This window comes from Vombatus ursinus, unplaced genomic scaffold, assembly GCF_900497805.2.
Source record: "Vombatus ursinus unplaced genomic scaffold, bare-nosed wombat genome assembly UNPS02014786.1, whole genome shotgun sequence".
Taxonomy (NCBI): Eukaryota; Metazoa; Chordata; class Mammalia; order Diprotodontia; family Vombatidae; genus Vombatus; species Vombatus ursinus.
In genome coordinates, this window is record NW_020954564.1 from 47,136,780 (window position 1) to 47,148,096 (window position 11,317).

At 38.8% G+C, this 11,317-nt stretch overlaps 1 non-coding gene across 1 annotated transcript; it reads right to left on the reverse strand.

Annotated features, from left to right (window-relative positions):
* Window positions 1-1,222: 1,222 nt before the first annotated feature.
* LOC114047421 lies at window positions 1,223-1,346 on the reverse strand. The gene has a single exon (XR_003569607.1). It is a non-coding gene; the product is annotated as a U6atac minor spliceosomal RNA (small nuclear RNA).
* Between the last annotated feature and the right edge of the window lie 9,971 nt (window positions 1,347-11,317).

The following is an 11,317-nucleotide window of genomic DNA, read 5'->3' on the forward strand; positions in this document are numbered from 1 at the left end:
ACCTTCCCCTACCCCAACCCTTCTCTTTCCTCCCTACCTCCTACAATGTCAGAAGCTCTGATCAAAAAGATCTTTTCCTAGAGGAATGACTTCAACCACTTTCCATCTGCCACTTTCTAGATCTCTTACTCACTTAAGCTATCTGGATCTGTTTCCTTCTGAACTTCAATTTCTTATAAAAGAGGGCATTTTCATCTCAGCCTTCAAATGGGCAAAGGGACAGAAAACATGGATGGTCAATGTTGTAGGGATGGTGGGAAGATGGGTACATTTATTAAGTGACTACTATACACCAGGCACTGTCCTAGGTACTGGAGATACAAATACAAAGAATAGAACAATTCCTACTTTCAAGGAATTTTTATTCAAATGGAGAAGTCCAGGCATTTTAGACATGAATTTGGAATTATTCATTCATCCATTCATCCAACAAAAATGTAGTGAAATTATTCTGTGTGCATTGTGCTATATTTTGGGGGTGCAGAGACAAAAAAGAAATCCTTCCTTTGGGAAACTTAGTTTGGGGAAAAAACAGTATGTATGTTATATAAGCCCATGGGACAAAGCCCCTTTCCAGCCTTTGCTGGATACATCTACATATGAAAAAGTCAGGAATGTAATTAAGCAGGTAGAAGAGATGATGACATTACCACCTTTGCTTAGTTTGAGTAAGGTGTGTGTTACCTATGTATGTTACATATGTCCATGTGGGCTGTCTAAATTCAGCTCTCAGAAAGGCATTGATAGATACCTCTAGAATCTGACCTTTCCTCTTCAAGGGTGACTTTGATTACTGCCAAGAGGGAACAAAAGAAGGGACAATTAGACTAGTTGCTCTGCTGTCCTCTGAGATATGGGGCTATTAGACTAGAGTTATACTTATCTGCCCCCCTAAATATTACTAGTCTAGTGGAATGATTTTTTTAGGTTCAAGCCACTTTCCTGGTTTGTTGTCATTCAGCCATTTGGTCATATCTGACTCTTCATAATCTCATTTGGGGTTCTTGACAAAGATACTGGAGTGGTTCATCATTTTCTTCCCTTATTTTACAGATGAGGAAACTGAAGCAAACAGGGTTAAATGACTTGCCCAGGGTCACATAGCTAGTGACTGAGGCCAGATTTGAGCTCAGGAAAATGAGTATTCCTGACTCCAGGCTGGGTACTCTATCCACTGTGCCACCTACCTGCTCTTAAACATGATTAGGAAGTAAATATTGAAAACAAAAAATAAATAAATTTATAAAAAAATGATTAGATGCCTTAACTGTATTTTGTGGTAAAGGCCACTAGGACCTCTTCCATCCTTATCAAGGGGAGTGCTAACCTCTCTTTTCATACAACACTCTCTCCTTTTATACAACACAACAGGAAGAATGGTAACCCTAAGCTTACAGCCACAAGATTGCGCTTTTCCCACTAAATGCTAGTTACACAAAAAAATCATCACAAATAATTAAAAGTAAGTAAACACATTTATCCAAGCAGATAGCAAACAGAGATCAGAGTTCCATAGATTATGACATAACAGAAGATACCTAGAGTGAATGAACTCTCCTACTGAGAGCAAGATATCTCAGCTCAACCAAAAGAGAGGTCCAGATCGCAAACAATGGGAAATTTCTCTAAGTTGCTAGGGAGGCAAGCTGGAAATCAGAGACTTTCTAAAGTACCAGCTTCTCCTCATGTCTGACACTTATTAAGTCTCTTCTCTCCTTTTCCAGAATCAGTCTGGAAAAGAGTCTGGAATTGCACATGTCTTCTCTCAAAGAAGAAAGGAAAAAGGTCTCTCCTCTCTAAAGCTCTCAGTCCAGCTTTACTCTCCACATAGGCATGCAGTGCCAAGTCTTCATTCTCTCCACCAATAAGAGAGAGTCTTATGCAAAGTTCTCCATGCTTGTAGTCTACATTACATTTGTCTCTGTGATTTATTTTCCCACCCAATTATTGATGTGAGAAAATAGAAGATGGTTCAAAAACTAGGGAATCTATGAACTCCAAAGGTGGGTTGGTAGTTATTGGGCAAACAACATTAGTTTGTTTTTACCCTAGCCATCAGAGATTGAAGATTGAGAACTGTATGTCGTGTTCATCATAAGTATAGAGTGAAGTCTCTAACAGAAGGACCCAAGACTGTGAAATGGGAAGAACAGTCCAAAAGAAATTCTGTCTAGGCACATTTGTTATCTGGCAAGATCCTTATTTTTGTTCTAAAGAGCTTGAGCCCTAGTGATGCTTTTTTATAAAGAACTCAGAAGCTTTTTACTAGGTTCTCGACAAGGATTTCTACATTTTCTAGAAGAATTGGAAAAAGCTTGTGGCCTTTAAAGACTGTAGGATGCCTACCTAGCAAAACCAAGTATAATCCTTCAGAGGGGAAAATGGATATTCAATAAAACAGAGAACTTTCAAGCATTTCTGATGAAAAGACCGGAGCTGAATAGAAAATCTGACTTTCAAATACAAGACTCAAGAGTAGCATAAAAAGGTAAACAGTAAAGAGAAATCACAAGGGATTCAATAAGGTTAAACTGTTTCCATTCCCATGTGGGAAAATGATACTTGTAACTCCTAAAAACTTTCTCATTATTAGGGCAGTTAGAAGGAGTATACATAGACAAGAGGGCATGGGTGTGAGTTGAATATGATGGGATGATTACCCAAAAAAAAAAAAAAAAAAGAAGGGATGAGAAAGTGGAATGCACTGGGAGAAAGGAAAAGAAAGTGGTAGAATTGAGTATATTATCTCACATAAAAGGGGCACAAAAGAGCTTTCACAGTGGACATGAAGATGGGGGAGATGGGGCGGGGGGAGGTGGAACGCTTGAACCTTACATCAGAATTGGCTCAGAGAGGGAATTACATGCACACTAATTTGGATATAGAAATCTATCTCACCCTACAGGAAAGTAAGAGGGGAAGAGGATAAAAGAAGGGGGGTTCTGATAGAAGAGAGCGCAGATTGAGGGGAAGCAGTAGTCAGAAGCAAAACATTTTTAATGAGGGACAGGGTGAAAGGAGAGAGAGAAAATAGAATAAATGGAGGAAATAGGATGGAGGGAAACATTAGTAATCATAACTGTGAAAAATCTTTTACTGCTAGTGTCTGATAAAGGCTTCATTTCTCAAATACATAGAGAACTGAGTCAAATTTATAAAAACAAGAGCCATTCCTCAATTGATAAATGGTCGAAGGATATGAACAAGCAGTTCTGAGATGAAGTAATCAAAGCTAACTATTGTCATATGAGAAAATGCTCTAAAATCACTGTTGATCAGAGAAATGCAAATAAAAATAACCCTGAGGCACATCCTGTGACCTTTGACTACCTGATACCTATCAGATTGGCTAATACAACAGAAAAGGACAATGACAAATGTTGGAGATACTAATAATGCGTTGTTGGTGGAGTTGTGAGTTGATTCAACCATTATGTAATTTGGAACTATGCCCAAAGGGCTATAAAACCATGCACACTCTTTGACCCAGCAATACCACTACCAGATCTATATGCCAAAGAGATAAAAAAGAAAAAGAAAAAAGACCTATATGGACAAAAATATTTATATCAGTTCTTTTCTGGTGGCAAAGAATTAGAAATTGAAGGGCTGCCCATCAATTGGGGAATGGCTGAACAAACTGTGGTATATGATTGTGATGGAATACTATTGTGCAATAAAAAATGACAAGCAGGATGCTCTCAGAAAAAAACTGGAAAGATTTATGTGAACTGATGCAAAGTGAAATGAGTAGAACCAGGAAAACAATGTACACATAACAGCAATATTGTACAATGATCAATTGTGAATGAATTAGCTATTCTCAACAATACAATGATCCAAGACAATTCTGAAGGACTTATGATGAAAAATGCTATCTATCCCCAGAGAAAGAACTGGTGGAGTCTGAATGCAGAGTGAAGTATACTTTTTTTAACTTTCTTTATTTTTCTTGGGGTTTTTTTTTTGGTCTATGTTTTCTTTCACAACATGACTAATATGGAAAGATGTCTTGCATGACTGCACATGCAGATAGCCTATATCAAATCGCTTGCCTTACCAATGAGGGGAGAGGGAAGGGAGGGAAAGAATTTGGAATTCAAAATTTAAAAAAAAGACAAATGTCAAAAATTGTTTTCACATGTAATTGGGGAAAAATAAAATACTAAATAAATAATTTTTAAAATGTTTTTTGGGGGTCAGCTAGGTGGCACAGTGGATAAAGCACCAGCCCTGGATTCAGGAGGACCTGAGTTCAAATGTGGCCTCAGACACATAACACTAGCTGTGTGACCCTGGGCAGGTCACTTAACCCCATTGCCTCACTCCCCTCCCCCAAAACAACAACAACAACAGCAACAACTTGTTTTTTAAAAAAATGTTGTGTTTTTTTTAAAGACTATAGGAGCTTCTGTTCTTGTCTTGAAGAGAGGAAAGGGTCGAGGATTTCAGCTGATTCAGAACCTGGAGATGATGGGTATTCCAGTTTAACAGTATCTGGCAAAGCATCAGTTGGCAGAGACCACAGCAGAGCAATATATAACCATGCCTGGTCCAGTACACAGTAGTCCAGGGACATGAGCTGCTCTTTATATTCTAGCTTGATGCATTCCCCACATGGGATCCCTTCCACGTGTGTCCCCTGACCATACATGTCCTCACATGCAGACTTCTCTAAAGGTATTCTCTACATGTGTCTGGTCTTACCACTGATGTTTTACACATTTGTGGGCGAGTACATGCTAGGATTATGAAGGAAATAATCTTGTTGCGACTTTTATTGGCATACCTTCTACCACTGTGGGAACAATCCCTACTTACAGATTCATCTACCTCGACTCCATATTCTTTATTCCTTACCTCCTAGAAAATGGAGTAGAGACCTGAAAAGTTTGACCTCATTACTCCAAGAGAGGAAGTCATGTAGGGTGTACTGAAAAGCGTTGGATTTGGAATTGTAAGACACAGGCTCATATCCTGGCTCTCCTATTTCCGGACTGTGTGGCAGGGGAAAAGTCACTCTCCTTCTATTGACCTCATTTGTAAAATGAAAGTATTGGACTGGATGATCTCTAAGATCCCTTCTAGCTGCATATCCTATGACCTATGACCCCTCAGGGAGACTATCAAAGAACTGTCTTTTGTCTTGAAGGCATCATTCAATAGTACAGTAATAGTGATAAAGAGTGTGCTGGGCATACCCTAAAGATCAAATAAGCCAAAGGTTATGAACAAGCCATTTTCTTTCATTTTTTGGGGGGGGTGAGGCAATTAGGGTTAAGTGACTTGCCCAGAGTCACACAGCTAGTGAGTATTATGTGTCTGAGGCTGGATTTGAACTCAGGTCTTCCTGACTACAGAAGTAGTCAGCTTAGCTGCCCCTGAACAAGCAATTTTCAAAAGAAGAAATGCAACCTAGCAACAATGATATGAAAAAAAATTTGTAACCACCAATAATAACAAAATACTCATTTCTTAGGTTCTCATCACAACTATCAAATGGACAAAAGTGACAATAAAAAAGAAAATGACAATTGTTGGAAGGACCATGAGAGCACAGGTATTGATGAATGCTCTGTTGTGGGGTTGCAAATTAGTCCAGACATTCTAGAAAGCAATCTGAAAGTTTACGCAAAAAGTTACTGAACTGTGCATATCCTTTGACCCAGTGTAGATGTATACCTCAAATATCATAAGACCAGAGCTATAGAGTTGGAAGGTAGCATATAGACCATCTAGTGAAACCCCTTCATTTTTTAAAGATGAGGAAACTGAGGCATAAAAGAGATAAATGATCTGTCCAAAGTCTCACCAGTAGTTAGTAACAGAGCTGAGATTTGAATCCAGTCATCTGACTCCAAATCCAGAATTCTTCCCACTACTCGATGATATGGAGGGAAAGGACCAGAGGCGTGTTGGAGTCAGCTCATACCAGAAAGAACCAGATTGTTAAATTTTCATTGCGAGCATTTACACCTCAAAAATCAGCAAATGCAAATCAGGGCTTGATTTCTTGTTTTGTTGATTGTATAGACTTAAAAAAGTGATAGAGCAAATGTGAATAATGAAGATTGAACTTAAAAGTGTGCTGTGTTGGACATTTTATTTTTCCAGAGAGTCAGTTGTTAAGCATTTACCAGCACATCCTTAGAAAGAACCTGTAAGTATAAAAATATTTATAGCAGTGCTTTTAGCTGCAGCAAAGAGGTGAAAAATGAAGTGTGTTCCCATCAATTAGGGAATGACCGAACAAACTATTCTATATGAATGTAACAGACTATAATTGCACCATAAGAAATGATGAAAGGGAGGGATTCAGAGAAACCTGAGACTTATATGAACTGAGGTAGTACGGAACCAGTAGGACATTTAAACAACAACTACAACCGTGTAAAGGAAAACAATTTTAAGACTTAAGAAGTCTGATCAATGAAATGATAATAACAAGAGAAATACAAGTTTTTGGAGTAATTTCAATCAATTTAGCCAGAAGACTAAAAATGAGCATGCTTCTCATCTCTCGGCAGAGAGATGATAGGCTAGAGAGGGCAGGTTGAGACCTACATTTTTAGACATTGCTAATGTGTGAATTTATTTTATTTAACTATACCTACCAGGAAGGGCTTTTATTTAGAGAGCAATAGAGTTATAAGGGGGAATGGGTGGGTAATGATATTTTTGCTAAGAAGAGAAAGAAAAAACATCACTGAAACATTTTCAAAAGTACCCAGAAAGGAGTAGAAGGAAATTGACAAAGAGACCCAAATAAGCAGGGCAGATCTTGTACTACTGCATTAAATGTAATATACACTTAAGTGTAATGTAACAAGATCTCAGAGCTTCTCTTCCTGGATATGGTAGACTATGTGGGAGCTTTGGGACCACTTCAAGTCATGAATGGCTCAGGGTCAAAAGATTTGTATTCTGAGATGATGACACTCTTCTTATTGGCTTCTGAACTGAAGATTCTGATGACACAGTGGACCTTTAAGAAAAGAAGTTTGCTTCTGGCTAGGCTCTTTCTCTCTCTCTCTCTCTCTTTTTTAAAGCAATTGGGGTTAAGTGACTTGCCCAGGGTCACATAGCTAGTAAGTGTCAAGTGTTTGGTCTGAGGCCAGATTTGAACTCAAGTCCTCCTGACTTCAGGGCTGGTGCTCTATCCACTGTGCCACCTAGCTGCCCCTAGGCTCTTTTTTAAATGGTCCACTGAGTCATCAGTAGCATCTCATCTGGTTTACCTCCCCACACGATAGATACTACTCACACATGTTCTGGGGTACTTTGTGGATCTGTGCTCTTAAATCTATAGCTCATGGGCCCCCACTGGTGAGCTTCACCTGAACAGTCAGCCTGGAGATAGGATTAGTTCATAGCAAGAGCATTTGCTACTAATAAGAGCTAGCATTTATATATCACTTTAAGGTTTGCAAAGCACTTCATAAATATTATCTTATTTGATCCTCACAACAATCCTAGGAGGTAGTTGCTATTATTATATCCATTTTACAGATGATGTAACATTTTTTTGTAATTTTGTATTACATTATAAATTTCTTTTATTATAAATTTTCAGTAAACAGAGGTTAAATGACTTGCTCAGGGACACACAGCTAGTGTCTGAAGCAGGATTTGCACTTAGGTCTTCCTGACTTCAAGTCCAGTGATCTACCCACTGTGCCACTTAGATACCTAAGCTTGTATAGTAATAAAAGCCACTAAAAAACATCTGCTGCCTGTGGCTTACTCTCCCACAAATATGCACAGTGTTTATGGAAAGAATGGACATAAACTTAGGGTATAATGGTAGTGAGGCCCACATGTAGGGAACACATGTGACCAAGGCAACTCATGGCTCTGGTACTGTAGGGTCCCAATATCCTTTCTCTCTTCATGAGTCTTCTTCACAGTTTGACTCCCAGTTGCAAGAGCCAGCTCTCTCTTGAAGCAAAGATCATATCTTCTGCTACCAGGGAATGTACTTCTTGAAACTGCTTCCGGTCTCTAGTGACTTTCTCTGTGTGACCATGTCTGTCTGGAGAATATGCATCTCTGCTCCCTCAACTGTACCTCAAACCCTCTCAGAATGACTCCTCTCAAACTTCTTGAATTGTTTCTAAAGGGACATGAGGGCATTGCCAGCTTTTTAAATGGCATCACCCCTTCTAATTCAATCAAAGAAAATTTTTTTATACTTCATAAAGAGATTCAACATACAGAGGCATCTTTATAGTTACCTTAACACCTCATTATTTGATACTTTCTGTGACTATGCCAACTGTGGAAAGGGATGAGGAATTGATTAGTCAGAAACCATCTAACCCCCTGAATTCCCTGTAACAGGACCAAGATTCCCCCTACCCCAGCTGTTTGCTCAAAGCTGTTTCTGGGACTTAATTGGTAACTGTTTCCCTTCTTGATCATCTAAAGGCATAAAAAGTCCCCACCCACATGGACTTGGTGGGTGTCTGAAGACCCTGAATGGCACCTTCCTTGCTGATCAGACACATTTCCATATGGAGACAAAGGGGTCTGATCTGAGTCTATTCAAAGCTAAGTGCAACTGTAACCTCATTACATACTCTTGCCAGGCTAGTGCTAAATAAATCTCCTTTAATTAACTTGTGATTTATTAGTGACTCATTTTGTCCCAAAATCAAACCTGAACAGGGTGCTAGTATCAGCCCCACCCCTAACAGCCCCCCTCCTCAAAAAAACTACAACTAATAGAAGTTCACAGTTTCATAGAAAATCTTTTTCTGTTCTTCATATATTGAATGTTCATGTTTCTTAATGTTTGTTAAGTTCAGTTCTAGGTCAGAGAACAGGAATCAAAGCAACATTACTCTTCCTTGTAAGTGTCAAATCAATCAATTGTCCTATGATTCCAGTTACCATTTCCCTCTGACTTCCCTGCCCCAAACCCTTGACCACCCATCATTCCTAGGCATGTGTGATCTTTCCATATTAGAATATAAACCACTTGAGGGCAGGAGTTATTTTATTTGCTTGAATTTGCATTCCCCAGTGTTCAGCACACAGTAAGTACTTAATTTTTTTTTATTTATTCATTGATAATAAAAAGAAGAAAAAAGTATGCTCGGTTTGAAGTGTCCAGACATGTGCATACCTCATTTGATTGTGCTTTGCTTTGTTGTGATTTGCAGATACTGCATTTTGTTTTCTTACAAATTGAAGGCAACTCTGTATCCAGCAAGTCTATTGGTGCCATTTTTCCAATAGCATGTACTTACATCATGTCTCTGTGTCACATTTTGGTAGTTCTCATAATATTTCAAACTTTTTCATTATTACTGTATCTATCATGGTGATCTGTGATTGGTGATCTTTGACGTTACTATCGTAATTGTTTTTGGGGCACCATGCTGTGCCCATATAAGATGGTGAACTTTATCGATAAATGTTGTATATTCTGACTGCTCCACTGACCCTGTTTCTCTCTCTTTCCTTGGGCCTCCGTATTCCCTAAGACACAACAGCATTGAAGAATGATAAAGCAGCCACACGGTTTGAGAGGATTGACTCCAATTTTGGAAGTTCTACCATAGGTAAAATGCTATCAAATAACATCGCATGCTACAGAGAAATCTTTTGTGAAAACTGTGAAAACTGATGCAGCAAACTTCACTGTTGTCTTATTTTAAGAAATTGCCACAGCCACCCCACCCTTCAGCAACCACCACCCTGATCAGTCAGTAGCCATCAACATTGAGATAAGACCCTCTTCCAGAAAAAAGATTACAATTTTCTGAAGGCTCAGATCAAGGGTGGGGAACCTGTGGCCTTGAGGTCACATGTGGCCCTCTAGGTCCTCAAGTGCAGCCCTTTGACTAAATCCAAACTTCACAAAACAAATTTTTAGCAACAAAGTATTTTTAAATTAAGGTGTGAACATAGGGGGTTTTTTTAGACACAATACTACTGCATACTTAATAGACTACAGCATAGTGTAAACATAACTTTTATATGCACTGGGAAATTAAAAAAAAAACTTGTGACTTGCCATATTGCGATATTTACTTTATTGCAGTGATCTGGAACCAAACCCTCAATATATGCCTTGACCTTGGGCAAGTCACTTAACCTCTCTGAAGTTCAGGTTCCTCACCTGTAAAATGAGGGGGATTCTCGAATCCAGGGGGAACCACAACCAATTGCCTTCTTCCAACCAAGTCTCTCATGCCCACAGCCTTAAAGCCATCTCTGATTGGATGGGACATGCACCAGAACCCTGTCCTTTATGCTTTTCAGTATCTGATCTATCATAGATTTCAGAACCATCAGAGTTGAAGGTAGAGGTTATCCAGTCTCACCCTTTTATTTTAATATATGAGGAAGCTGGGATCCAGCCCCAGACCACACGGCCACAGGGACTGAGGAGCAAAACTGGCACCAGAACCAAAGTTTTCTGATCCTAACTCCAGGGCTCTTTCCACTCCACTCTGTTGTGTCTCCTCTCCTTCCTCTCTCCTCCTCCTGTCACCACCACAGTTTACTTCTCCTCTACCACGAAAATAGAGTGTCTGTTTCCCAAGATTATTAGGGAAAGAGGAAAAGAACCTGTGTGTTCTAAAATAACGAAGAGCAAAATGAGTAGACCCAAGAGAGCATTGTATACAAAAACAACAATATTGTTTTAAGAACAATTTTGAGGTGGGGAGGCAGGGGGAGAAAAATTTGAAACTCAAAAGCTTATGGAAGTGATTGTTGATAATTCAAAATAAATTACTTAGAATTTTTAAAAAAGAACAACTTTGGGGGCAGCTAAATGGTGAAGTAGATAGAGCACCAGCCCTGGAGTCAGGAGGACCTAGGTTCAAATCCGGCCTCAGACACTTGACACTTCCTAGCTGTGTGACCCTGGGCAAGTCACTTAACCATAATTGCCTCACCAAAGAAAAACAAAAGAGCAATTTTGAATGACAAAGTCATTTTGACTATTATAAATACCCAAATTAGCTATAAAGGACCTATGAAGGAAGACACTATCTGCATCCAGAGAAAGAACTGATAAATAGAAGTATGTATAGAATGGTTACATGTATATATATATTTGTATATGTATACACATATATTCATATCTAAAGGTACCTATCTCTACTGTGGGGTGGGGGGAGGGGAAAAAAGAAAGTTACATGGTAACTTTTATATTTAAAAGGGATAGCAAGTAGTACATAATAGATTTTCAGTTTACGTACAATCATCTTTTTTTCTGTTCTACTATGTTATGGAAGTGCTTGTTTTATTTCTTAAGTTCAGAATAAAATAAATAAAATTTTAAAAACAGTAGATTGTGGAC